This window comes from Rattus norvegicus, chromosome Y (genome assembly GCF_021556685.1).
Source record: "Rattus norvegicus strain SHRSP/BbbUtx chromosome Y, alternate assembly SHRSP_T2T, whole genome shotgun sequence".
Classification (NCBI taxonomy): domain Eukaryota; kingdom Metazoa; phylum Chordata; class Mammalia; order Rodentia; family Muridae; genus Rattus; species Rattus norvegicus.
In genome coordinates this window covers 49,368,970-49,395,755 of record NC_141555.1, presented here as the reverse complement: position 1 = coordinate 49,395,755, position 26,786 = coordinate 49,368,970, and the positions used below count along the sequence as shown (strand labels likewise).

Here is a 26,786-nt window from a genome sequence, read left to right as displayed (position 1 = left end):
AGAAAGACCTCCAATAAAACAATCTAAAATAACTTGCCCATGTAAATATTAAAAATCTTAAATATGAAGCTTGCTTATCTTTTTCACAACATATAAACCATTTGTTATTATTTAATTTTTACATATGACTTTTAGTCACTCTACCCTTCTGATTTTGATATATGCCAAGCTTCACAAGGAGGAGACTGAACGCTTCTCAGCAGTCCTCATTTTTCCTCCCATTTTCCACTGCATCTGGGCCATATTACAATCAATGAAATTAATATTTTAAATAAATGATAATGGGATGCAAATGTAGATTTTGATATTTCATACAATAAAACAGATAAAAAGAGGCAATAAACAACCAGGTACAGATTTTGCTTTTATATGAAATCAATAAGTTAATAATATCTTATAATATCAACCCTAATTCATATTGAGTCAGTGCTGAAATATATGGGACAATTTTTGCGAAAAGATTAAGTAACTTTTCTGTATCTTTGTAAATACAATTGGACATATTCAACAAAGAAGTGTAGGCTCAGTTATTTTGTAGAAATAATTAAAAAAAACACTCATCAAAATATTCTAATAGGTAGATCTAGAACACAAGTTTAATTCTCAGGCTCCAGATAACCAGCTCACATAGTGCTGAGCACTAGCCTTCCCTGTGCATATACAATTTTAATTTCCATAGGAAATAATTTTTTTAAAATCTCAAAAGCTATATTTACTTAACAGTAAGATTGTAGAAGAGGAAGATTACTTTTTCCATTTTTATTAAATTGGGTATTTATTTGCATTTCAATCGTTTTTATCTTTCCTGTCCACACGCCTAACCTCTTCCCCTCACCTTTTATTGTGGTTGTCCCCTACATTTTGATATCCCCTTCCTTACTGTCCCAGACAACCAAATATCCAAACTTTTATAATTGGGTAGAGAGCCAAATCAAGAATTCTCAACTGAGGTCTCTATAGCTGAGAAAGACATCAAGAAATGTTCAGCACCCATAGTTCTCAGAAAAAGGCAAATCAAAATGAGCCAGAGATTCTATATTACACAAATAGAATGACTAAGATAAAAAAAAAAAACTGATGCAGTAGCACAGTAGGCTACGATGTAGACAAAGTGGAACACTACTCCACTTGGATATAAATGTGGAGGTTCAGAGAAAATTGCATATAGCTTTACCTGAAAACCCAGCTTTACCACTCACTTCAACACATATACACAAACTTAATCCACATACAACAAGGACATGTGGTTGAACAGGTTCACAACAGCCTTACTTAAAATAGTCGAATGCTGGAAACAAGCGTGATTTACCTCAACTCCACTGAGGAATAAATAGAGAAAACAAATGTGCTTTTTTTAAACAAAGGAACACTACTCAGGTATTAAAAATGAGGACACCAAGTACTTTGTAGGCAAAGGGATGTAGCTGGAAATTAGTGAAGTAACAGAGATCAAAAGGGAAATAACATGGGATGAACTCAGTGACAAGTCGATTTTAACCCCATATCTCAGAAGGCCCACTATACAGAGCATTTATCATATGAAGGGTAACATGTTAGAAGGTCAAATTGTGGATGCTTGCAACCAACTTAGAAGGGAGAACAAAATAATCATGAAAGGCAGAGGGATGGCGGGTAGAGAATGATGAACAAAGTTAGGTTAGTTGCAACAATGAAAAGAGAAACGAGAGGATTCCAGAGGAAAAGTGGAATAAATGACAATAAGTATATCAGTGGTGGGTGGTGAACTTGGGTATCCCCAGGAAAGTCCCAGGTGCCAGAAATGCAAGAGGTTCCCATAAACCTAATGGGATAATGGTAGTTGAAATACCAAGCAGCAAAGAGGTAGAACCACTAGAGACTGCCTCCTATAGCTAGACATGCACACCTGTGAAGGAATGGTGTTGCACACACAGTTCAAAATCTTTATCCTATAAATAACCAAGGCCTACAAAAATGCAAATACAAAAACAGAGCAAAGACTGAAGGGAAGAGCCTTAGGAGACCTCCCCACCATAAGAACCATTTAATCCACAGACTCTAAATCCTGGCCTTATTACTGATTTCAAGATGTGCTTGCAGATAATACCCTAATATGTATGTCCTCTGAGGGGCTCCACCATCACCTGACCGTGACAGATGTAGTTACAGCTAACCTTTTGAAAGAACCTGATAGCCAGAAATGAAGAGTAAGGGGAATGCCTGGAGGATCTGAAGGGGATTGAGCATAAAATGAATAACAATAGGATCATTAAGTTTACACTTTCGAGGCTCAGGAAATTTATTACCAAATAGAATATACTTGGGTCAGTCAAAGGGTTCTGCTACATAGGTCGTAGAGCATATGGAGAAGACAACTGCCTCATTTGCCATATCTGGGAAGGGAGTCAATTGGTCCTGTGGAGACATCATATCCCAGAGAAGGGGGATGTTGGAGGGCTAAAGTGAAGTGGCAAGGAGATGGGGGAGCACCATATTAGAAACGCAAAGGATCAGAATGGGGATTCAAGAAAAATACCAGTTTGAGCAATGACATTCAAAATATAAAAAAAAAGAAGAGATTATTTTACACACATAGTGTTTATAAGATATTTATGTTTACAATAGAGATGTTCATATCTGTTCTCCTTAAGGATTATATATTCATTATCTGTACTGTTTCAGGTTTACTGAAAGTTGAAATCCATAATTTTCATAAATTACTTAGTATTGATATTTCACAAAGATAAACAAAATTAAAGTTTTATCTTTTGTCCTTATAGCTATAAATCTTTAGTTACCTCGATGTTAAATTAAAAAAAAAAAAAACAAACATATTTTGTATTTCTATCCCATTAGGTTTCCATTCCATGCCTCAAATGTCTCTCAGTCTTTGCTGTACTTCTCTATATTCCCTCCATTGTCGCCCTCTGTTTCTTCACATTTGACATTCCTGTTCCTGACTGTGTCCCTCAGCAATCCATAAGTTCATTTGTACTTCCCAAAATGGAGACAGTCTGGACCATGTCCCTTGACACTTACACTAAACTGTTCATACACATACACAGTTTGGAGAATTAACGTTCAGATTATAGCGAATTTGTATCCCATTTTTCCTTTTTGATCTGGATTACCTCATCTATGATGACTTTTACAAGATCCATTCCTGTCCATGCTTTCTTTTTTCTGATCTGTAAAAGCATCCGTTATCTTTATGTCTTCATTTGTTAAGGAAGAACTTGATTATTTTCACATTATGAAGGGTCTATATACTAGGATGAATCAACATTTGCATTTATACCCTCGAGTTATATCATTAGGCGTATCCATTTCCATATTCCTGAAGAAACATCATATTGATTTCAAAAGTTGTTATAGAATTTTGCCTTCACACCAGGATAATAGGAATGCTCCCCTCTCTCCATAATACAGTAAAGATCACTTGGCTCATGTGTTATTAACCAAGGTTTTCTGAAGGGGATGAAAAAATCTCAGAATAATTTTGATTTGCATTTCCATAATGTATAAGGATTATACATATTTGCCATTAGATTCTTTTTGATTTGAGTTCTTCAATTGTGAATTTTTTGTTTAGATATGTAGCCCAATTTAATTATTTTTCCTTGATATATAGTTCTTTAGTTTTTTATTTTGGTTTATAGAAGCTCATTGCTCAACGTGTACATGTAAACAATGCTTAGTATTTTTGAAAATAGACACTTTAATTTAAATTTGCTAAGGTCAAATCATATAATGTGCTCCCATTAAACTCACAGAATTGGCAGATCTGTTGTAGCTTAGAAAATTCATTAAGGTCACTTTATGAAACATTCCTATATCATAAAACATAATCTATGTACATATAATTGTAGAATATGCTTTAATTGTTTAAATTTTTGAGAATTTCCACCAAAGTATTTTGAGGACAATTTACCCATTTATTTTGTCAACATCACTCTATTTCTTTGAATCCTACTTTTCTGTAACTTCTACATTAAAATACTGTTTAATAATCCCATGATAATCCCTTACAAAAAAATTTTCAATCCTCCAACAAAAGCCACTAACTGTCCACAGTGTGTCAGTTAGGAGTAACAGCTTTCAGGCATTTATACTGCATTCTGGACTGTTGACTGTCTTGAAGCTGTGCAGGAAACCATAGCTGCTATGTGACATGAGAGTATCACTTCTTGTATCCAGACGACGCTCTTTATGTCTGATCCCACCCACAATTTGGGCACCTACAGTCTCTTAGCACCTTGTTTCAGGATGGCTTTTTAGTCTTAGGGTATAACATGCATATCCAACTCATTATGGCTGAAATCAATAAAATGTAGACAACTATATAATGAATGAAAGGAAGAGGTCACTCCTGGAAAGTATTAACAAGATTGTCATAACCTCTGGCCATGTTAGGTAATGAAAGGTTTGAATTAATAAAATGAAAGAGAATATAGGAAACATGGAGAAAATACAGATTATTTAGATTTACAGTCCAAAATCTAGAATATATTTTAAAGCATTCGTGATTTACTGTGGGGAGCGGGTGTAGGGGCAATCCCAAGACAGAGCCCGGGACTGCTGCCGAGTCTCAAGACTAGCACCTGAAATTAAGCCACGCCCAATCGTGAGAGCTGCCCAGGCACACCATGAGGATAGATCAGGCCATGTGACGTGGACCTATGAATGGAGGTCACGCAGACTGGACGGTTGAGGTGGTTGAGGGAGGATATAAGGGAGTGGGCTCAGGGGCTGGATGGAGGCATTGTTCCTGCTTGCAGACAAAAGGGTTCCTGAATAAACTGCTTTGAGAAGAATGTGGGGTGTCACTCCTTTCCTGCTGGTCGGGGTTGGAAGTGACAGTAAATACTAGATGTATTCCATTTATCAATATTAAATCAGCTCATTTTTTTATAATTTAAACAGCTCTATACTAAACAATTACAAAGAATCGGTATTTAATTTCTCCCACCTCAAATATCATAGGACCACATGTATTCAGTTGAAAAGAAATGAATATACATTTAAATAGCATTTAAAGTGTCTAAGACTATTTCATAAAGTAGAGAAAAGGATTGAATACATTAAAATTATATTTTTGAATCTGGTTTTATCTAACAATGACAAAGAATATAAGGAGAGAGAGTGAGACAGGGGGACAATGAGGCAAAAGGGAAGGTAATGAAGAGGGAGAAAAAGTTACAGACGACTGACACAAAGAGAGGAAGAGAGAGTATTACACACTAATTTACACCTATACACACATATTCTCAATAAAATACTTGTGAACAGATTCAAGTCAACATTAAAAATAATCTTCAACCAGATAAGCTTTCTTCAAATCCCAGACATACAAGTTTGATTAGTCCTGGGGAAGTTGTAGGTATGGAGGATATAGTTCAACATAATAAAGGCAAGGTACAAGAAGCCAACCAAAATCATCTTGCTAAAGAGAGAAAAATCAAATGCAGTTCCACTACAAGCAGGAGAAGACAAGAATATACACTGGTTTCATACCTATGTATTATAGTATTTGTAATTTTAGTTAGAACAATATTACAACTGAAGAAGATCCAGGGAATACAAATGAAAAATGAAGGAATCAAAATGTTCAAATTTGCAGATGTTGTGATACCATTTTAAAAACTCTAAAAATGTATCAGTCTCTTAAGACTGAGAAATAGGGTCATAAAAGCAGAACAACATACGAACACACAAAATTCCTTAGCTTTACTTTTTGCCAATACAAACCATACTGTGAGAAAATATGGGTAAAATTCTCCTCACAATAATCTGAAAATATAAAATTAAATATTGTGGATAAAAATATCTAAAATGCAAAGACCACTATGAATTAGATAGAAGTGATCCTGAATAGAGACAATTGTTCTCTAAAAGATTAAGTTTCTTAAAGTTGAAAATACATTCATAAATAGTAGAATTCAAAGTGATTACTCAGAACACATTATCTTTCCTGTTTTCCAATTTCAAGCAATGGGAGAAAAATCAGGGAAATATTCCACTTGAAACACTCTTAAAATATATAACAAAATACCCTGGATTAGCAAAGTTATAAAGCATACTATTAGTTAGAAGACATATGAAGTAATGATGATCTATCCAGAATATATATGGAAATGTTCCAGCTGATGTTCTAAAGGACCTTAAAGACTTGAATAAATCAAAGCTTTTATAGTTTTAAGTATAAGTAGATAATATAATAATGTCAATTGTTAATTAATTAATAAAGCTTATGCAATAAATATTTATTAGAAAATTTTACTACAATAAATCACCCACTTATATGAAACTCAAGAATTTGACTATAATTATTCTACTATGGGACAGAGGAGAACTTTAAAGTGCTAAGTGCTAGCATGATTAGGGAGATAATTTTAAAGAGAAACAAAGAGGGAGGAAAAATATCATGAGATTAAAAAAATGTAAGGGTTACATACACAGTGTGATGTTGTTGTCAGAGTGAATATTTCAAAGGATTGGAGCGTCCAGGATTTATTTATTGATTTAAAAGGTGAGGTTACATAGCAACAGGAGTCTAGACTATCAGATCAGATCTCCAGAAAATGCCAAATGTTTCTGATAGTACTACTAATTTATAGTAATCATAAAAATGCCAAGGTGGGAAATTGAAGGTTTTTTTTCACCTCACAAGTTACAGTTCATAATGGAATACAAGAAAAGGACACACGGAAGCAGCATGAAAATTAAGAGGAACTCTGCTTACTAATCTGCTCAGCTACCTTTTCTCTATAACCTCCTCAGCTTACTAATGTTGGTACCATCCACAGTGGGCAATGTATCCATACATCATCTAGCCATCAAGAAAATGCAAAATACTGATGCCTACAAGCCAATCTGATGGAGTCAGTTGCTCAATAATGCATCATTTAGACAGCCACAATAAGCAATCACAGCAAGCCATAAAAGGAAAATAGAAAACTTACCCAACAAAAGAGTACCCCTTCATGAATGGAATTTGAGATAAAAAGTGAAGTTCTATATGAGGAAAAATTAGATGGATTATGCCAGAAATCACACTTTATTTAAAATAAAAAATGACAACAAGACAAAGCCACAAATAAAATATTGTGAAGTTTGACATTTTGAAACCTCTTCTGGAGATTGCAGGGTAGACTCAGGACATGGTTTTTGGTTGGCAACAACATTGACGATCCAGTGTTTTGGTGGAGGATTTTCCATCAGATGCCTTAGCTTTACTACAGATGCTAGGTCCAAATTACAAATCATAGTCAGTCAAGTTTTTGCCACATCTTGTGCTCCAAAGAAAAGGAGCAGTTCATTTAGTGATGATTTTGTGATGACTCTAACTCATATCAGAGTCATAGATATTGCCAGCATATAGAAAACCACAAGACCCGTTGTCAAACACATATTCTCCGCATTGCCCACAGTCACCATAGTAATATGAGTGGTGAGCTGTACAGTATGATTTGTTTCTGTTTTCTGTTTTTGCATAGTATAAACCTTGTTTCTTTGACCGACAGAGAAGTTTCAAATAAAATAATGAATAATTTTTGCATTGAAAGCTATTGGTGGCTTGTAGTTGTAGTTGAAAATGAGAACCTCAAACAATCTTCACTCGATCCTCTTTTTTTAGAAATGGGGTTGATTTGCTTTTGCTTTTGCTTTTTGTTACATTTTGTTGATTTTTTATTTTATTTTGTTTTCTTTTTCTTTTTATTCTTTTCTACATTCAGAGATCAATAATTGGTCGAAAGAATTTCAAGTACAAATTCAGATGGCCGGAAAAAGCCCAGCCTTTCTGACAGGTCCACATTGTTGGCTGTAGTATGTTTTTTTTTTTTTTTTTTTGTTTGTTTGTTTTTGTTTTTGTTTTGTCTTTTGCCTTTAATGTTACCCATTTACACTTTCTTGGATCCTTTTTTCCTGGCATAATTAATACTACATATATATTATAATTATTTGAATTTCAACTCTGAAATTTTAACTGCTCTATGTCCCTTCCAAAACCGGAGACATGTATTGAGTCTTGTATGGTCTTGTTTTGATTCTTAGATCAGGAATCATCCTGCAAACACTGAAGGTCCTGTTTCCAAATTGTTTCTGTATATTTCAATAAAGATGCTCTTGGCCAAGCAGTTGTGTGTCTACTAACCTGCCTGCAGGTTAGTAGACACAAGGGTGGAGAAAGGATTTAGTACTTCAGATGGAGTAAGAGCTACCAGTCATGTGAGACCTAGTATGGAGTGGCAATTGGTGTAGCAGGCAGGATGTTAGAAACACAGTAAGATTAGAGCATACTTGGGGTGGTGAGCAATGACTAATGTCAACTGAGCAACTGAGCTAGGGCAGATTTAGAGGTGTTGAGTAGGGAGTAAAAAGGGTAGCCTGCTGTTTGGTAGAGGCTTAAAAAAAACTGAAAATAGAGCTAAAGCACATCAAAAGTTCCTCAGCGTATGTGGCTTTCAAGTGCATTCTAAGGGAACTTGATCAGCTCTGGTGGCTTGGTCTTCCTGGAGCTTAAAATAGGAACAACCTTCTGCAGAGTCTTATGAGAGCAATCCATGACCATAATGAGCGTGTCCAAAGTCACCTAGACCATGAGAGTTAGAGCTGAACCACATGTATCTTTTGATTATAACCATTTCTTCTTTGTGATCTTTTAGTGTTCCATTTGCTCAAAACTATTAGTGAAGAGGGTAAAATGATTCTAAAGGCTATTCTTGGTTGTCAACTATTCATCTGAGATTAATTAAACTTCAACGACAAAGGGAATATGTGTCGAATTTCTGCATAAGGGCAAGGTCAAATGTACTTCTTATTGGATCTTTGGAGTAGGATGTTGCATGTTTAACCTAGAACTTTATCAAGATCTAATTGTTATATATATTTTTTCAGGCATCTGCAGATACATTCATTTGAGGAATGAATCCTTCTCACTGGAGACCATAGAGGGGACCTGCATATCAATAATAAACGTCACTTCAAGATATCAAAGCAAAATATCAAAGTGAGAATGGAATAAATTTATTAGGACAGTGTTTTGCAAACAACTTCTTTCACAAACAGCCTTGGAAGGAGAGTTCTGAAATTTTAAATTTCATATTTGGCTTTGCTGGTACTCTGACAGAATCAACTCACAACTGTTTGGACTTTATGGGCAATTATACACTACAAACAGAGCTGAATGCATCATATGCTCTGCCGTCTGTGTTAATATGGGTACAGTGAAGAACAACTATAATAAATCTATTCATATGTTTTTCAAACAGCATCCTCATACAATTGTGGACTTCTGTGGGTTGTAGGATGGCTGAGAGCTGCAAATGCAGAAGTGGGATGGTACATGCTTTGGGTGTGAAAGGCCTGTGTGTAGATCATAAACAACTTCACAATATTCATTCCTTTAATAATTACTAGGAAGTGGACTTCTGTAAAATGACTTCAGCAGATCAGCATGGTAGAGAAACAGTAACTGATTCTCTGTAGATTTAAATGCATTGGATTGTGGAACATAGACTTAGAGGTAAAGACATGTCAGCACATGAAGACTGAATAATCAAACCTCTGTTGCCCCTTAAATTTCCCTATCACAATTTTTGAGGCAAACAGCAACCGATTTTTGCACTGAGTAATAGAATAAAAGCCAATTTGTTGAAAATGTCAATCATAAGAAAATGCTGACATCTTCTGTGACGCACATCAACTCTCTGCCTGGCTTCAGGATGGCTGAATGTCTCCTGTCAGCATGGGCTTTTACTGCCACTCCTTTTATAAGTGCAGAGCTCCAATCTGCTTCAGGCACATCATCAGCTCCCCATTCTGTTGCAGGTAGATTAGATCACTGTGTCTGCCTATGCATTCTTTCTCTACATATAAAGACCCAAGGAACTATTCTCACTCCAGTGAGCTTTTGTAAGTAATCTTGAATCCCATTGGTGTTGTTCGTAGATGTAATGTCTTCAAATCTCAGACGACCATGATTGCAAAGGAGTTGATTGAGGAAGTCTTGGATATTTCTGTAAGAGGGGCAATTGGGATTGATGAACAGGACTGCCTTCCCACACAAGATCTTGCAGTTCACATACACATGAGCCATGCTGACAGGGTGCATCTTCCCAGAAAAGAATATTTAGTTGAAGATACTGGTCTGTTTGAAAATGGCAATCCCTATGTATTCTTAACCATGAATTCTATTTGAATCCCCATAGATAACATGGAAGAAAGAAGCTTTTACCTTTCCTGCTTGCAGTCACATTGCTACCAAACCCTCACAGACATTAGAACCTACATACTGAAGATTTATCCATATACCAATGACCAGATGATACATCTAGCCTATTGGACTAATAAACTAATGAAACATTCTAGGACTTTACAAATAGTCAGCCATTGTTAAATTATGTGGTCCATAGTCTGTGATCATTGTGACTAGTCTGATTCCTCCGTAGAGAGATATTCATCCTTTAGTATCTGTTGTGGAACAACAACTACTACACCAGGTATCTATAGAAGACCTTCTACAGCAGTTTGTCTCTAGTAAGATTTTCAGCTCAGTTACAAATTTCCAATGGCCACATTGCCTTAGTCTGATTTTCGTATGATGCTTTGATACAGTCATTCTTATTTTCTATAGTTCTTGGCAAGAGAATTAAAATAGCAATAATAACCTATCAATGAAATGCACAGTAATTTATTTGCATGAGTGCATCAGAGAGAAGGATTATAGGATAAACAAGAATTGGAAAACAAGATGTCTTTCCTTCTGAGGACCAAGACCATGAAACCTGAACTAAATAAAATCTGAGAAAAGTCTGAAGTTTGGTCTTTCCTTCAATCATGGGGCTCCTAGTGAAGGAGTTCAGGACTCAAGTGTTGGCAAAAATTACCTTTATTGCTGAGTCAGGTCAACTGCTGAATACCTCATTCATAGACCTGAAGAAACTCGTTATCCATCCTGTTATAATGTGTATATATCTATGTATCATTCCTAGAATGGACACTTTACGGTTTGTTTGAAAGCAACAGTTTGTCCCTGGAGAGACACAGATTTCTTCTTTAACACATTATTTCACAGGCTAATTGTGGGTCTTTGCCAATGAACCAGTGCTTCCTCGTACTAGAACAATATTCAAAGACTTTACATGGACAGACCAATTGCCCTAAATGAATATGTGGCAGAGAATGGCATTAATGGGCACCAATGGAAGGAGAAGCCCTTGATCCAACCTAGGATTATCTTCTAGTTCATGGGATTTTCAAGGGACAGAAAGTGTGGTTAAAGAAGGGATAGTGAATATGTAGGGATGTTATGTGAAGGAAAATGAGAAAGAAAATATTATTTTACATGTAAATATCGAAATATCCAGTTTAAGAAACCACTAAAATTTCCCAAAAAGTAAATAAAAGAATGATATAAATGATAAGAATACTGTCAACTAATCATGCCTATTGACTCAGAAATCTAAAGTGTTATTCAGAGTAATACTATTGGAAAGACAGAGATGATGAAGTCTCAACTAGAAGCACTTCTCTCTCCCAAATATCAGAGTCAGATAGATACTGCACTTTTGGAATCCAAAGCATGGAGGAGTTTACTCTGACCTGAGGACACAATACTTGCCTTTTCATTCTTCTGTGGGACCTTTTTCATTTGGACAAAAAGAATGAAGGCCATGAGCTCTCACGGAAAAACTGTGCCATTCCCAACACTTTCCCTTTGGAATAAAGAAATGAATAATATAAACACTATGCCTTCCAGGAACCATAAGAACAGAGATATCCAGATGCTTCTGAGAGGACCCCAGCTCTTGAATCCCATATGTGGAAGGCTAAGATCAATGTTTTCTGTTCAGCGATACCACTCAACCCTTACCAAGGAGTCACTGAGCTTTCCCAAGCACACATCTTTCTTCCTTTTTTTAGACAAAGACAGAAAGGCATCTTCCTTCTCCCCATTTCTGATCTCTTCATCCTCTTTGTTTTCACTCCCTAATAGCTGTTTACTCTGAATTAAATGACAATTACTAAACCTTAGAGGTTATGAAAGAATACCTGGGAGGCAGATGCAATCATGACAAAACTTGTGACATCACAGAAGAAGATAAAGCTCTCCAGCTTGCAAGAGATTTTTCAGGCAGATCCTCATCATGATGTCACTGAGAACTGCCATGCCCTACTGGCTAATCAGCTTTCCTTACATTGACTAGATTTGAGGGTGCCCTTTCCTGGTATGTCTCCCGTGATTCAGTGGAAACCTTTATGTACTCCATCTCTCTAAAGAATATGTTATTCAAGGGCTTGGAATGGATAGAAAAGAAATTGTAACATGGAGTAGAGGAGATTCTTCTGAATAATAATTTTATTCCCAGGTACTTTTCATGAAATACAGTTCAATTTTGTAGGTTTTCTCTGTTTTCCAATGGCAAGTTTTTCCCAACAGACCTTCAACTGAATGAATACTGTATTTTACTTTCTTATTGTACATTCCTTGGTATGGGACTTTATAAATATTCCTGAATGTGTACTCAAATTTTCTTTTTTCCAATTCCATTTTCTGCAATGATTTTGGCAACAAATGTTGTCCAGCTATAGAATGAATATAACAGTCCAAATATTATGTACCTACTTGAAATGATAAACACGTAAATCCCTATTTAATCCCAAAATTACCAGACATCAGTAAAGCAGAGGACAACATGAACTATTGAATACAGTTCTCTAACTATTTGATATCAGTTCTGCTTTATCTACCATACGGTGTTCCCGTGGCCAGACTTGAATGTTGTGGATCTTATACTATGATTCATTCTTCAGGAATAATAAGATCCTAGACGAAGACAGGGAGAGGTATGGCTTGAGCTCCAGGGAAACCTCAACATCAATATGTTCACAAGAACAGGAGGGAGTCTATTTGTTATTGTCCTTTGTGGATTCTACACTCTTGACTTAGTTGTGCAGAATCCATGTGAAAATCCACGTAGCGGTAGGATCCACCCAAAGGGTATATATATCACAAAAATTAGGTAAGTTTGATGAAGCTAAGAAGTGCATTCTGCCAGGAACCAGATATTGATATTTCCTGAGAGACACAGCTAGAGCATATTACATACAGAAGTGAATGTGTTCTTGTAAAATATAAAAATAAAAAATAAATTTTCTTTTACCCTGCTAACTCTGGCACCAAAGTGTCTCAGATTCTCTGCTAGATATCTTGGCAGAAACACCTCACTCCTCGGCTGCGCAATGTTTCATGCCACCGCACATTTTCCAATACTCAAACCTTCACATAAAAAAACACACAACACAATACTCTTTGATCCAGTTGATTCGATATAATTGTCCACTTAAACATACAAACCAGGTACCATCCATTCCTTAGGAACATTAATAATGACCTTTAATTACACAAAGCACAATCTTAAATTCTCCTAACATTGCTTCTCACTCTGTCATCTTCCTTTCACTCTTTTTTTCCTCTAGTCTCCTCCTCTCCCTTCAAACTTCTCTCTCGCTCATTCTGCCTTCTCCTCCCATGATAACCCTCCTTCTATCTTGTTCCTGACACTCACATATACTTTACAAATTCAATGGAGTCGTGGTTCTGCTGAAGTAACCTTAGTTCTGAGTACAGGACTATGCAACTGACCTTGGGGCAGTGGAATTAGCATCAAACACAGATAACTTCAGGGCAAACCACAACATGAACAATAGTGTCAAACCAGTGAACTGGAAACAGACTTATTTTGGTAGATGTTGTGAAAGGATTAGAAGAGTTGAAAGTGCTTTTAACCCTGTAAGAACAACAATGCCAATGAAACAGAGCTTTCTAGTAGTAGACCAATATTCAAAGAATGTACATGAACAGACCTATGTCTCCAACTGCATATGTTGTAGAGGATGGCCTTGTTGGGTAACAATGGAAATAGGACCCTTGGTCCTGTCTAGGTTTGACTCCCAGTTCAAGTGAATGTCCAGTGGCAGAAAGAGGGGTTATAATGAAAAGGTTAAGGGGACTGGTAAGAGATATTATAGTCAGGAAACTGGGAAAGGAATTAATATTTTAAATGTAAATTTAGAAATATCCATTAAAAAAGCAATAAAATTTGTTAAAAATAAAAAAAAAATTATGAAAGAAATAAAAGAAAAGAAATCTTCCGGTTAATCACAACTATTGACTCAGAATTTTAAGGGGTTACTGTCAGGTAATGGTATTCAGAGTAATACTAGTGGAAAGACTGATATGATGAAGTCTCATCTAGAATCACTTGTTCCTCCCAGATATTAGTGACAGACACAAACTACATTATTAGAATTCAATGCATGGAGGTGTTTTCTCTGTGCTGAGGACACAATACTTGACTTATCTTTCTTCCTTAGGACGTTTTCCTTCAAGGTAAAATGGTAAAAGCTATGAGCTCTCAGGAAAAATTATAGTGCCCTTCCCAACACCTGGCTTTTGGGATAAAGAAATGAATTATATAAAGTATCTGACTTCCAAGAAAAATAACAAGTTATTTTTCAGATCTTCTGAGAAGCATCTCAGATGCTTCTGAGAGACTCCGAGCTCCTGATTCCATATGTGGAAATCTCAGATCAAGGCTATATCTTCAGTGAACCTACTCGACCTCTACCCAAGACTCAAGGACCTTTCCCACTGACCACGTATTTCTTCCATTTTTATACCAAGACAGAAGGCCAGCTTCATATTCCCCATGTCTGATCACTTCATCCTCTGTTTCTCCCTCCCAAATTGCTGTATACAATGCATTAAAGGACAATTAATAAACCCTAGATGTACTGAAGGGATATCTAAGAGGAAGTTGCAGTCAGGACAACACTTGTGACATCACAGAAGAAGATCGGGCTTCCAGAATACAAGAGATTTTTCAAGGAGGGCCTAATGATGATGTCACTGAGAACTGCCGTAGACTACCTGCTGTACAGATTTCCTTACATTGACCAGGTTTGAGGGTGACACTTTCAGAAGAGTCTCCTGTTTAAGAGTGGAAACCTTTACATACTAAATCTCTCTAAAGGTAGAGACTTCTCTTTGTTTCATTAGGGTTTACATGCTCTCAATGGACAAAGTTAGTTAGGGGTTTAGCATGGCTAGAAAAGATTTAGCAACATAGAGTGAAGGAGATTCTTATAGGTAATATTTTATTCCCAGGTTCATTCCTGTGACATAGAGTTCAATATCCCAGGTTTCCTCTATTTCCAAAGGCCAGCATTTTGCCTACAGACCTTAATTGAATGAATATTGTATTTCACTTTCTCATTGTCCATTCCATGATAAGAGATTTTATTAATATTCCTGTATGTGTACTCAAAAATTCTGTTTCCAGTTTTATTTTCAGCAAAGCAAATGACATAATGACTATAGAATTCAGTTCTCTAGTCCTATTTGATATCAGTACTATACTATCTACTTTCCTGTGCTCCCATTGCTAGACTTGAGGGTTGGATGTTTTAAAATGATTCTCACTGAAAGCCAAACATAAGATAACGGAGGATGGGCAGAAAGAAGGATGGCTTGAGGACCAGTGAAACCTCAACTTCAATAGGTTCATAATAACTTGAGGGAGTCTATTTGGCACTGTCATTTCTGAACTCTACATTCTTGACCTACTTGCTCAGAATCCATGTCACAATTCCACCTAACCACATAGCTGTAGGAGCCACAAAAGTATATATATACATCAGCCACCAAAACTAGATAATATTGATGTAGCTAAAAAGTGCCTTCTGCCAGCAACCTGATATAGATATTTCCTGAGAGACACAGGTAGATCATGTCAACTACAGAAATTAATGCTAGTGGCAAATCAGTGAACTTAAACAGACCTCTTGTTGGCAGATTTTGAGAAAGGAATTCAAGAGGTGAAGGAGCTTTCAATCCCATAAGAACAACAATGTCAATGACCCAGAGCTTTCTGGTACTAGACCAATATTCAATGAATGTAGATGGACAGAGCTATGGTTCAAACTGCATGTGGCAGAGGATGACCTTGTTCATCACAAATGGAGGCAGAAGCTATTGGCCCACTCTGGGTTTGTCTCCCAGTTCAAGGGAATGTGAATGCACAGTCAGAGGGGTTAAAGTAGAAGGGGAAGGATATGGGTAGGAATCTTATTGGCAGTTAAATGGGAAACGAAATAACATTAAATGTAAATATAGAAACATCAAGTTAAAAAAATCAATACAAATAAAGCTAAAACATAAAAAAAGAAAGGAATAAACGAAGAGAAAACTGACAGCTAATCATACCTAGTGACTCAGAGAAGTAAAGTGGTAATCAGTGGAAATATTAGTGGAAAGAATGAGATGATGAAATCTCAACTAATAGCACTGCTGCTTCCCAGACTGCACTATAGATATCCAAAACATGGAGGAATTTACTCTGAGCTAGGGACACAATACCTGTCTCTCCCTTTTACCTTAGGACATGTTTCTTCTTATCAAAAAGAGTAAAGGTCATGAGCTCTCAGGAAAACAACTGTGCCCTTCCCAACACTTGACTTTTGGAATAAAGAAATTAATGATATAAACTCTGATTTCCAGGAACCATAAAAACAGGGAAGTCCAGATTCTTCTGAGAGGATCCCATATCCTGATTCCCATAGGTGGGAGGCTCAGATAAAGGCTATCTCTTTAGCATTCCCACTAAATCACTACCAAGTACTCACTGAGCTATACCGAGGACCATGTATTCCTTCCTTTTTTGTACCAAGACAGATGGCCAGCTTCCTTCGTTCTCCCCATATCTGATCTTTTCATCCTTTTTATTCTCCCTCCCAAATGGCTGTTTACTCTGAATTAGAGGCCAATTAGTAAGTACTAGAGGTACTGAAGGAATATATGAGAGGCAATTGCAGTCACGACAACACTTGTGACAACACAGAAGAAGATAGGGATCTCCAGGTTGCAAGATATTTTTCAGGCAGGGCCTAATGATGATGTCTCTGAGAACTGCCATGGCCTACCTTCTGAACAGATTTCCTTACATTGACCAGATTTGAGAGTGCCTTTTCCAGGTATCTCTCCTGTAACACAGGGGAAACCTTTATGTATTCCATCTCCAAACCTAGTGAGTTTTTTTCCTTCATTAATGGTTTCATGCTCTGAATGGAGAAAGTTAATCAGGCATTTGGCATGGGTAGAAAAGGTCTAGGAACATGGAGTGGAGGAGATTATTCTGGATAATAATTCTATTCCAAGGTCCATTCCTGTGACATACACTTCAATTTCCTAGGTTTTCTTTGTTTCCCAAAGGCCAGTATTTTCCCTCCAGACCTTTAATTGATTGAGTATTGTATTTCATTTTCGTATTGTACTTTCTTTAAAGGAGACTTTATATATATATATTCCAGATTGTGTACACAAAAATTCTGTTTTGCAATTCCATTTTTGCAATTAATAAGCAACAAAGCATGCCAATATATAGAGTGAATATAACAGTGTAAATATTGTATACCTACTTGAAATGATGAAGTCCAAAATCCTTATTTTATCCAAAAATTAGGAGACAGCATTAAAGCAAAAGGACATCATAGATTATAGAATGTGGATGTCTAGTCCCATTAGATGTCAGTTCTATAATATCTACCTTCCTGTTCCCAGGGCCAAACTTAAGGGTTTTGGAGGTTTTACCATGATTCTTTATTCAGGCCAAACACAAGACTCAGCAGGATGGGCAGGAAGAAGAATGTCTTGATGTCCAGAGATATCTCAACTTCAATAGGTTCAAAAATAACAGGAGGGAGTCTGATTGGCATTGGCCTTTGCTAATTCTACATTTTTGAACTAGTTGCACAGAATCTATCCTAAAATTCCAAATAACCACATAGCTGTAGGAGCCACCAAATATATACATAAATACATATATATATATATATACATATATATATATATATATACACATATATATATATGTTTGTGTGTGTGTATGTATATATGTATAAGTGTGTATATGTATATATATATATATGATAGAGATAGATAGATAGATAGATAGATAGATAGATAGATAGATAGAGAGATCTGCCACAAACTACATAAGATTGATGATGCTAAGAAGTGCATGCTGCCAGGAAACAGATATAGATCTTTCCTGAGAGACACAGGTAGAGCATGCCGATTATAGAAATGAAGGTTATTGGCAGACCAGTGGAATGTAAACGAATCTCTTGTTAGTAAATTTGGAGAAAGGATTACCAGAAGTGAATGGGCTTTCAATCCCATAAAAACAACAATACCAATGACCCATAGCTTTTTGGTACTAAAACAATATTCAAAGACTGTACATAGACAGAACTATGTCTGCAGCTGCATATGTAGCCTTGTTGGACATCAATGGGGGGAGAAGCTCTTAACCTACCAAAGCTAGTACCCCAGTGTAGGGGAATGTCAGGGTGTGCTGGGAAAGGGAGTGGTTGGTGAGGGGGAACACCTTTATAGAAGAACTGGTGGAGAAAGTGATAGGACTCTTATGACCGGAAAACTGGGAAAGTGAATAATATTTGAAATGTAAACAAAAATATCTAATATTTATAAAAGAAATAATAAAAGTTTAACAAGTTGAACAGCCAAAGTGAGGAGTCTCAATCCCACTAGAGAGGGAGAAGAAATGAACCTCAGGAGGGAAGAGTGAGGGACCTGGGTGAGAAAGGAGACAGTAAGGGAAAGAGGGGAACATGGTCAGTTATTGGTGGGGAGTAAGACTGAAACCCTGAGTTTCAGCAGAATTAATGGAAACAGGCAGTCTCAGGAGCTAAAATGTTGGAGGTAGTTGGTGGCTCTAGAATATTCCAGAGACCTGAGAGGTATGAGACTATCAGGACTCAGTAAAATGCTGGGAGTGTGTAGAGGGACCTTGTAGAGACTACCTCCATGTGGAAGAGAGAGCATGGGTCTTCTTAGTGGGGAATTGAGTCCATTGAAGTTGAGAGATATTAAGGATTAGTGATGGTCACTTTCTCTTATTTTCATAATTGGAGGTTAGTTTATGCTTGTGTGCTTCTGTTTCTTTTGTTGTAAAGATTAATTTCTTGCTTTATCTATGATTTTACTTGCCTTCTTGTGTTGGGGCTTGCCAGTTAGTGTCCTTTTTATTAATGGATATGCAGAAAATTATTTTATATCAGAAAAATTCCATGTCTTCTAAAACATCTAAAAATCAGTCTGACTCTCAAACTCTTCCTGGGAAACATTTACCATCAGTCATGCAATCCCCAGGACCATCGAAATCTAAAAAGGGGTATCTAGAAACTTAACCATTGGCCCAAAGGTCTTTAGGATGTTCAGCAATTTCTCCAAGAGCTTGGTGCACCTAGAGAACAAAAGAACTAAAGCCATCTTCCCAGGGTGTTTTCCCAAGAACCACATATTTCTTCTTTCCTTTTATACCAAGACAGAAGCCCAGCTTCCTTTTCCACATCTCTGATCTCTTCATCCTATTTGTTCTCCCTCCAAAATGGCTGTTTACTCTGAATTATAGGCCAATTAACAAACCCTAGATATAAGGAAGGAATATCTGTGAGGCATTTGCTGTCAAGACGACACTTGTGACATCACAGAAGAAACTAGGGCTCTCCAGGATACAAGAGATTTTTCAGGCATGGCCTAATGATGATGTCACTTAGAACTGACATGGCTACCTTCTGAACAGCTTTCCTTATATTGACCAGATTCAAGGGTGTCCTTTCCGGGCGTGTCTCCTGTGACACAGTAGAAACTTTTATTTGCTACATCTCTTTAAAGTTACAGACTTCTCTCTGCTTCACTAGTGGTTACATGATCTGAATGGAGAAAGCTAGTCAAGGGCTTAGAAAGATCTAGGAACTCAGAGAGAAGGAGATTCTTCTGGAGATTAATTTTATTCCCAGGTCCAATCCCGTGACATAAAGTTCAATTCCCAAGGTGTTCTCTGTTTCCCAGGTTCCAGTATTTTCCCTACAGACCTTTAATTGAGTGAAAATTGTGCTACATGTTTTGATTTTACATTCATTGATAGGGGACATTACATATGTTCCTGCATGTGTACTCAAAATTTTCATTTTTCCAATTCAATTTTTTGCAATAAAATTTTTTGGCTACAAATTGGGCCGAGTTATAGAGTGAATATAACAGTGTAAATATTGTGTACCTTTTTCAAATGTTGAACTTCCAAATACTTATTTTGTCCATAAATTACCAGACATCAGTTAAGCAAAGGACAACATGGACTATAGAATGCGGTTTTGTAGTTCTTTTAGATCAATTCTCTAATATCGACCTGCCTGTGGGCCCAGGGCAAGACTTGAGGGTTTTGGTTGTATTAACACGATTCTTTTTTCAGGCCAAACATCAATTTCTGGGTGATGGTCAGCAAGAAGATTGGCTTGAGGTCCAGTGAAACCTCAACTTCCATAGGTTATAAGAACAGGAGGGAGTCTATTTGGCATTGTCATTTGTGAATCCTATATTCTTGACCTAGTTACACAGAATCTAAGTATATCTTCCATCAAAATTCTTAGTAGTAGAAGCCACCAAAAGTATATATATATATATATATATATATATATATATATATATATATATATATATATATATATATATATATATCTGGCACCAAAACTAGATGGATTTTTGAAGCTAAGAAGAGAATGCTGCCAGCAACTGGACATAGATTTTTACTGAGAGACACAGCTAGAGCACATCAAATACAGAAGTGAGTGCTAGTGGAAAACCAGAGAACTGAAAATGGACCTCATGTTTGTAGATGTTTAGAAAAGATTACAAGAACTGAATGGACTTTCAACCCCATAAGAACAACAATTCAACTAAGCAGAGCTTTCTGGTACTAAACCAATATTCAAAGACTGTGTACGGACAGACCTATGCCTCCAACTGCATAGGTAGCAGAGAATGGCCTTGTTGGGCCTCAATGGAAGGAGAAGCCCTTCCTGCTCCTTAGGTTTGACTACAAGTTCAAGGGAATGTCAACGTGCAGTAACGGGGGTTATAGAAGTAGGTTAGTGGCACTGCTTAGGAATCTCATGGACAGGAACCTGGGAAATAATATTTGAAATGTAAATATAAAAATATACAATTAGAAAAAGTAATAAATATTGCTAAAAAATAAAAAAGAGAGAGAAATAGAAAAGTTAACTGCAAGCAAATCACACCTATTGACTCAGAAATCTAAAGGGTAACTTTCAGGGAATGGTAGTCAGAATAATACTAGTGGAAAGACTGAGATGATCAAGTCTCAAATAGAAGCACTTCTCTCTCCCAGATATCACTGTCTAACACATACTGCACTATAGGAATCCAAAGCAAGGAGGAGTGTACTCTGAGCTGAGGACACAATACTTGTCTTTCCCTCCTTCCTTAGGATCTTTCTCTTCTCGGAAAAGTTATAAAAGCCATGAGCTCTCAGGAAACAACTGGGCCCTTTCCAATACCTGGCTTTTGGAATAAAGAAATTAATGATATAAACTCTCTGATTTCAAGGAGCAGGGAAGTCCAGATTTTTCTGGGAGACTCTCAGTTCTTAAGTCCTATATGTTGAAGGCTGAGATAGAGGATATCTCTTCAGCAAACCCACTCAACCCCTAACCAGGAAACACTGAGCTTTCCAATGGACCAAGAGTTTCTTCCTTTTTTAGACAAATACAGAAGGCCAACTTCTTTCTCCCCATCACTGTTCTTTTTACCCTCTTTCTTCTCAATCCCAAATGGCTATTGACTCTGAATTAGAGACCAATTAGTAAACCCTAGAGGTACTGAAGGAATATCTGAGCGGCAGTTGCAGACACAACAACACTTGTGACATCACAGAAGAAGATAGGGATCTCCAGGATAGAAGAGATTTTTCAGGCATGGCCTAATGGTGATGTCACTGAGAGCTGCATGGACTACCTGCTAAACAGCTTTCCTTACATTGAATAGATTCGAAAGTGGCTTTTCAAGGAGTTTCTCCTGAGGCACAGTGGAAAACTTTACATACTACATCTCTCTAAAGCTAGATACTTCTCTTTGCTTCATTAGTGGTTACGTTGTCTGAATGGAGAAAGTTAGTCAGGGACTTTGAATGGGAGAAAAGGTCTAGGAACATGGAGAAGAGGAGATTCTTTGAATAATAATTTTATTCCCAGGTCCATTCCTGTGACATACACTTCAATTTCCCAGGTTTTCTCTGTTTTCTAAGGCAAGTATTTTCCCTACAGACCTTCAATTGATGAAATATTGTATTAATATTTTTTCTACATTCCTTGAGAGGGGAAATATATATTCCTGAATGTGTACTCAAAAATTGTTTTCCAATTCAATTTTTTGCAATGATTTTGGCAAAAAAAGGAGCATAGGTACAGAGTGAGTAAAACAGTGTAAATATTGTGTACCTACTTCAAATAGTAAACTCCCAAATCCTTATTTATTTCAAAAATTTTTCAGACATCAGTAAATCAAAGGACCACATGGAGTAACAAATTTGTTTCTCTAGACCTTTTTGATATCAGTACTACAGTATCAACCTTCCAGTGTCCCAGTGACAGATTTGAGGGTTTTGGATGCTTTTCCATGATTCATTCTTCAGGCCAAACAGAAGATTCAGGAGGATGGGCAGGGAGAAGAATGACTGAAGTCCAGGGAACACTGTACTTCAGTAGTTTCATAAGAAAAGGAGGGACTCTATTTGCCATTTTCATTTGTGTTTTCTACATTCTTTTTTTTTTTCTTTCAGAGCTGGGGACCGAACACAGGTCCTTGGGCTTACTAGACAAGCGCTCTTCCACTGAGCCAAATCTCCTACCCAGCTTCTACATTCTTGACCTAGTTGAGCAGAATCCATGTTAAAATTCGTCCTTACTTCCTCACTGCAGGAGCCATCGAACTGTATATATATATATATATATATATATATATATATATATATATATATATATATATATATGAATGCCACAAAAACTTGATAATATTGATGAAGCTAAGAAGTGCATTCTGTCAGTAACCAGATATAGATCTTTCCTTAGAAAAAATTCATAAATGAGTGCTAGTGGCAAAACAGTGAACTTAAAATGGACCTCTTGTTGGTAGATTTTGGGGAAGTATTACAAGAGGTGAAGGGGCTTTAACCTCATATGAACAACAATGCAAATGAATCAGTGCTCTCTGGTACTAAACCAATACTCAATGTAGGTACACAGACACAACTATGGCTGGTTAAGTCCTCCTTAAGCATCAATGGAAGGACAACCCATTTGTTCTCCCTGGGTTAGACTCACAGTTCATTGGAACGTAAAGGGGCAGTTTGGGGCATAATAGAACAAGAGCAGGAGCATGGTTAGGGATCTTATGGGCAGTAAACTGGGAAACGAAATAACATTTCAATATAAATATAGAAATATCCAATTAATAATAAGGAATAAAATATGGTAAAAAATAAAAAATGAAAGAAATTAAAGAAAAGAGTACAATCAACTAATAACACCTATTGACTCAGAAATCTAAAAAGTCATTGACAGGGAATGGTAGGCAGAGAAATACTAGTGAAAAGACGGGGACAATGAAGTGGCGAATAGGATCACTTCTCTCTCCCACATAACAGGGTCAGACACAAACTGCACTAAATGAATCCACATCATGGAGTAATTTACTGTGAGCTGAGGACACAATACCTGCATTTCCCTCTTCCTTAGAAACTTTTTCATCTGTGACAAAAAGAATAAGTGTCATGAGCACTCAGGTAAACAACTATTCCCTTCCTAACTCTTGAATTTTGTAAGAAATTAATGGTATAAACTCTCTGATGTCCAGGAACCATAACAAGCAGGGAAGTCCAGATGCTTCTGAGAGGCTCCCAACTACTAATACCCATATGTGGAAGGCTCAGGTCAAGGATATCTCTTCAGCGAATCCACTAAACACCTGCGCAGGACTCACCGAGCTTCCCTATAGACCACATATTTCTTACATTTTTTATACAAAGACAGAAGGGCAGCTTCCTCCTCCCCATCTCTGATATCATCTTCCTCTTTGTTCTCCCTTGCAAATGGCTCTTTACTCTGAATTTGGAGCGAATTAGTAAACCCTAGAGGTACTGAAGGAATATCATCAATTCAATTGCAGTCAGGACAACACTCGTGACATCACAAAAGAAGCTAGGCCTCTGCAGGATAAAAGAGCTTTTTCAGGGAAGGCCTAATGATGATATCAGTGAGAATTGCAATAGCCTACCTGCTGAACACCTTTCCTTACATTGACCAGATTCGAGTTTGCACTTTCCTGGTATGTCTCCTGTTACACAATAAAAACCTATACATAACCCATCTCTCTAAAGCTAGAGACTTCTCTCTGCTTCACTAGTGGTTACATGCTTTCAATGGAGAAAATTAGACAGGGACTTGGCATGGGTAGAAAAGATTTAGGAACATGGAGTGTAGGAGATAATTCTAGATAATATTTTATTCCCAGTTTCATTCCTGTGATATACAGTTCAATTTTCTCTGTTTTCTCTGTCTGCCAAAGGCCAGTATTTTCCCTACAGACCTTTAATTGAATGAATATTGTATTTCAATTCCTTATGGTTAATTCCTTGACAGGGGATATTGTAAATATTCCTCAATGTGTACTCGATAATTCTGTTTTCCAATTCCATTTTCTGCAATGATTTTGGTCACAAAGGGTGCCCAGCTATAGAGTGAGCATAACAGTTTAAATACTGTGTACATCCTTCAAATGATAAACTCCCAAATCCTTATTTTAACAAAAAATTACCAGACATCAGGAAAGCAAAGGACATCATGTGTTATTGGATTTGGTTATCTAGTCCCATTTGATATCATTACTACGCGATCTGTCTTCCAGTGTTCCCATGGTCAGACTTGAGGGTTTAGGATGTTTTACCATGATTCTTTATTAAAACCAAAAGTAAGATACCAGATGATGGGCAGGAAGAAGAATGGCTTGAGGACCAGTTATACGACTACTTCAATAGGTTCATAAAAACAGGGCGGAGTCTATTTGCATTGGCATTTTTAGTTCTACATTCTTGACATAGTTGGGCAAAATCCATGTGAACATTCCACTGGACGAAAGAGGTGTAAGACGCACCAAATCTATATTTGTACTCATCAGACAACCAAACTAGATAGGAATGATGAAGGTAAGAAGTGCATTCTGCCAGGAGCCAGATATAAATATTTACTGAGAGACACAGATACAGCATGTCAAATACAGAAGTGAATGCTGGGACCAAACCAGAGATCTGAAAACGGACCTCTTGTTGGTACATTTTGAAAAGATTCGAAAAGCTGAAGGTGCTTTCAACACTAGAAGAACAACAATGCCAGTGAACCAGCGCTTTCTCATAATAGACCAATATAAAAAGAAAGTACATGGACTAACCTATGCCTTAAAATACATATGTGGCAGAAGATGGCCATTTTGGGCAACATTGGAAAGAGAAGCCCTTGTACTCCCTACTTTGTCTCCCAGTTCAAGGGAATGCATTGCGGCAGAAAGGCTGATTTGAAAGAAGGAAATGGAATGCGTAGTAACCTTATGGGCAGAAAACTGGGAAAAGAAATAATATTTTAAAAGTAAGTATAGAAACATTCAGTTAAAAAATCAAATTTTGGTAAAAAATAAAAAAAGAATGATATAAAAGAAAGAGAGTTACAAGTAAGACATATTCATGCAGAAATCTGAAGTGTTATTCAGAATAATACAAGTGGAAAAACTGAGATGATGAAGTCTCAACTACAAGTACTTCCCTTTCCCAGATATCAGTGTCAGACACAAACTGCATTATAGGTATCCAAAGCATGGAGGAGTTTACTCAGAGCTAGATACTTCTTTTTCACTTCTTCCTTAGGACCTTTTATACTTGACAAAAAGAGTGAAGGTCATGATGCCTAATGATGATGTCACTGAAAACTCTCATGGACTACCTGATGAACAACTTTCCTTACATTGACAAGATTCAAGTTTGCACTTTAAAGGTATGTCTCCTGTGACACAGTGGAAACCATTATATATTCCTTCTCTCTAATTCACTAGTGGTTCTCGCTGATTCACTAATGGTTACATGCTGTGGCGCTTGACATGGTTGAAAAAGATTTAGGAACATGGAGAGTAGGAGATTCTCCTAGATAATATTTTTATTCCTAGGTTCATTCTTGTGATATACAGTTGAATTTTCTAGGTTTTCTCTGTTTCCCAATGACCAGTATTTTCCCTACAGACGTAAAATTGAATGAATATTGTATTTCAATTTCTTTTTTTTTTATTAACTTGAGTATTTCTTGTATACATTTCCAGTGTTAGTCCCTTTCCCGGTTTCCGGGTAACATCCCCCTCCCCCCTACCCTTCTTAATGGGTGCTCCCCTTCCCATCCTCACCCCATTGCCACCATCCCCCCAACTATCTAGTTCACTGGGGGTTCAATCTTAGCAGGACCCAGGGCTTCCCCTTCCACTGGTGCTCTTACCAGCTCTGGAAAAAAAAGAACTTAAATATCCTGTATTTCAATTTCTTATTGTAAATTCCTTGTTAGGGGACTTTGTAAATATTTCTCAATACACACAAAAATTCTGTTTCCAATACCATTTTCTGCAATGATATGGTCACAAATGGGGCCCAGCTATAGAGTAACTATAATAGTGTACATTCTGTGTACTTACCTTAAATGCTAATCTCCCAAATTCTTATTTTATCGAAAAATTACCAGACATCAGGAAAGCAAAGGACAACATGGACTATTGAATTCTGTTTCTTGTCCCATTTGATATCTGTACTACCCTATCTAGCTTCCAATGTTCC

At 36.9% G+C, this 26,786-nt stretch overlaps 1 pseudogene; it reads right to left on the bottom strand.

Moving 5' to 3' along the window:
• On the bottom strand, nucleotides 4,508–10,079 carry LOC103694616 (glutaredoxin-1 pseudogene; annotated as a pseudogene).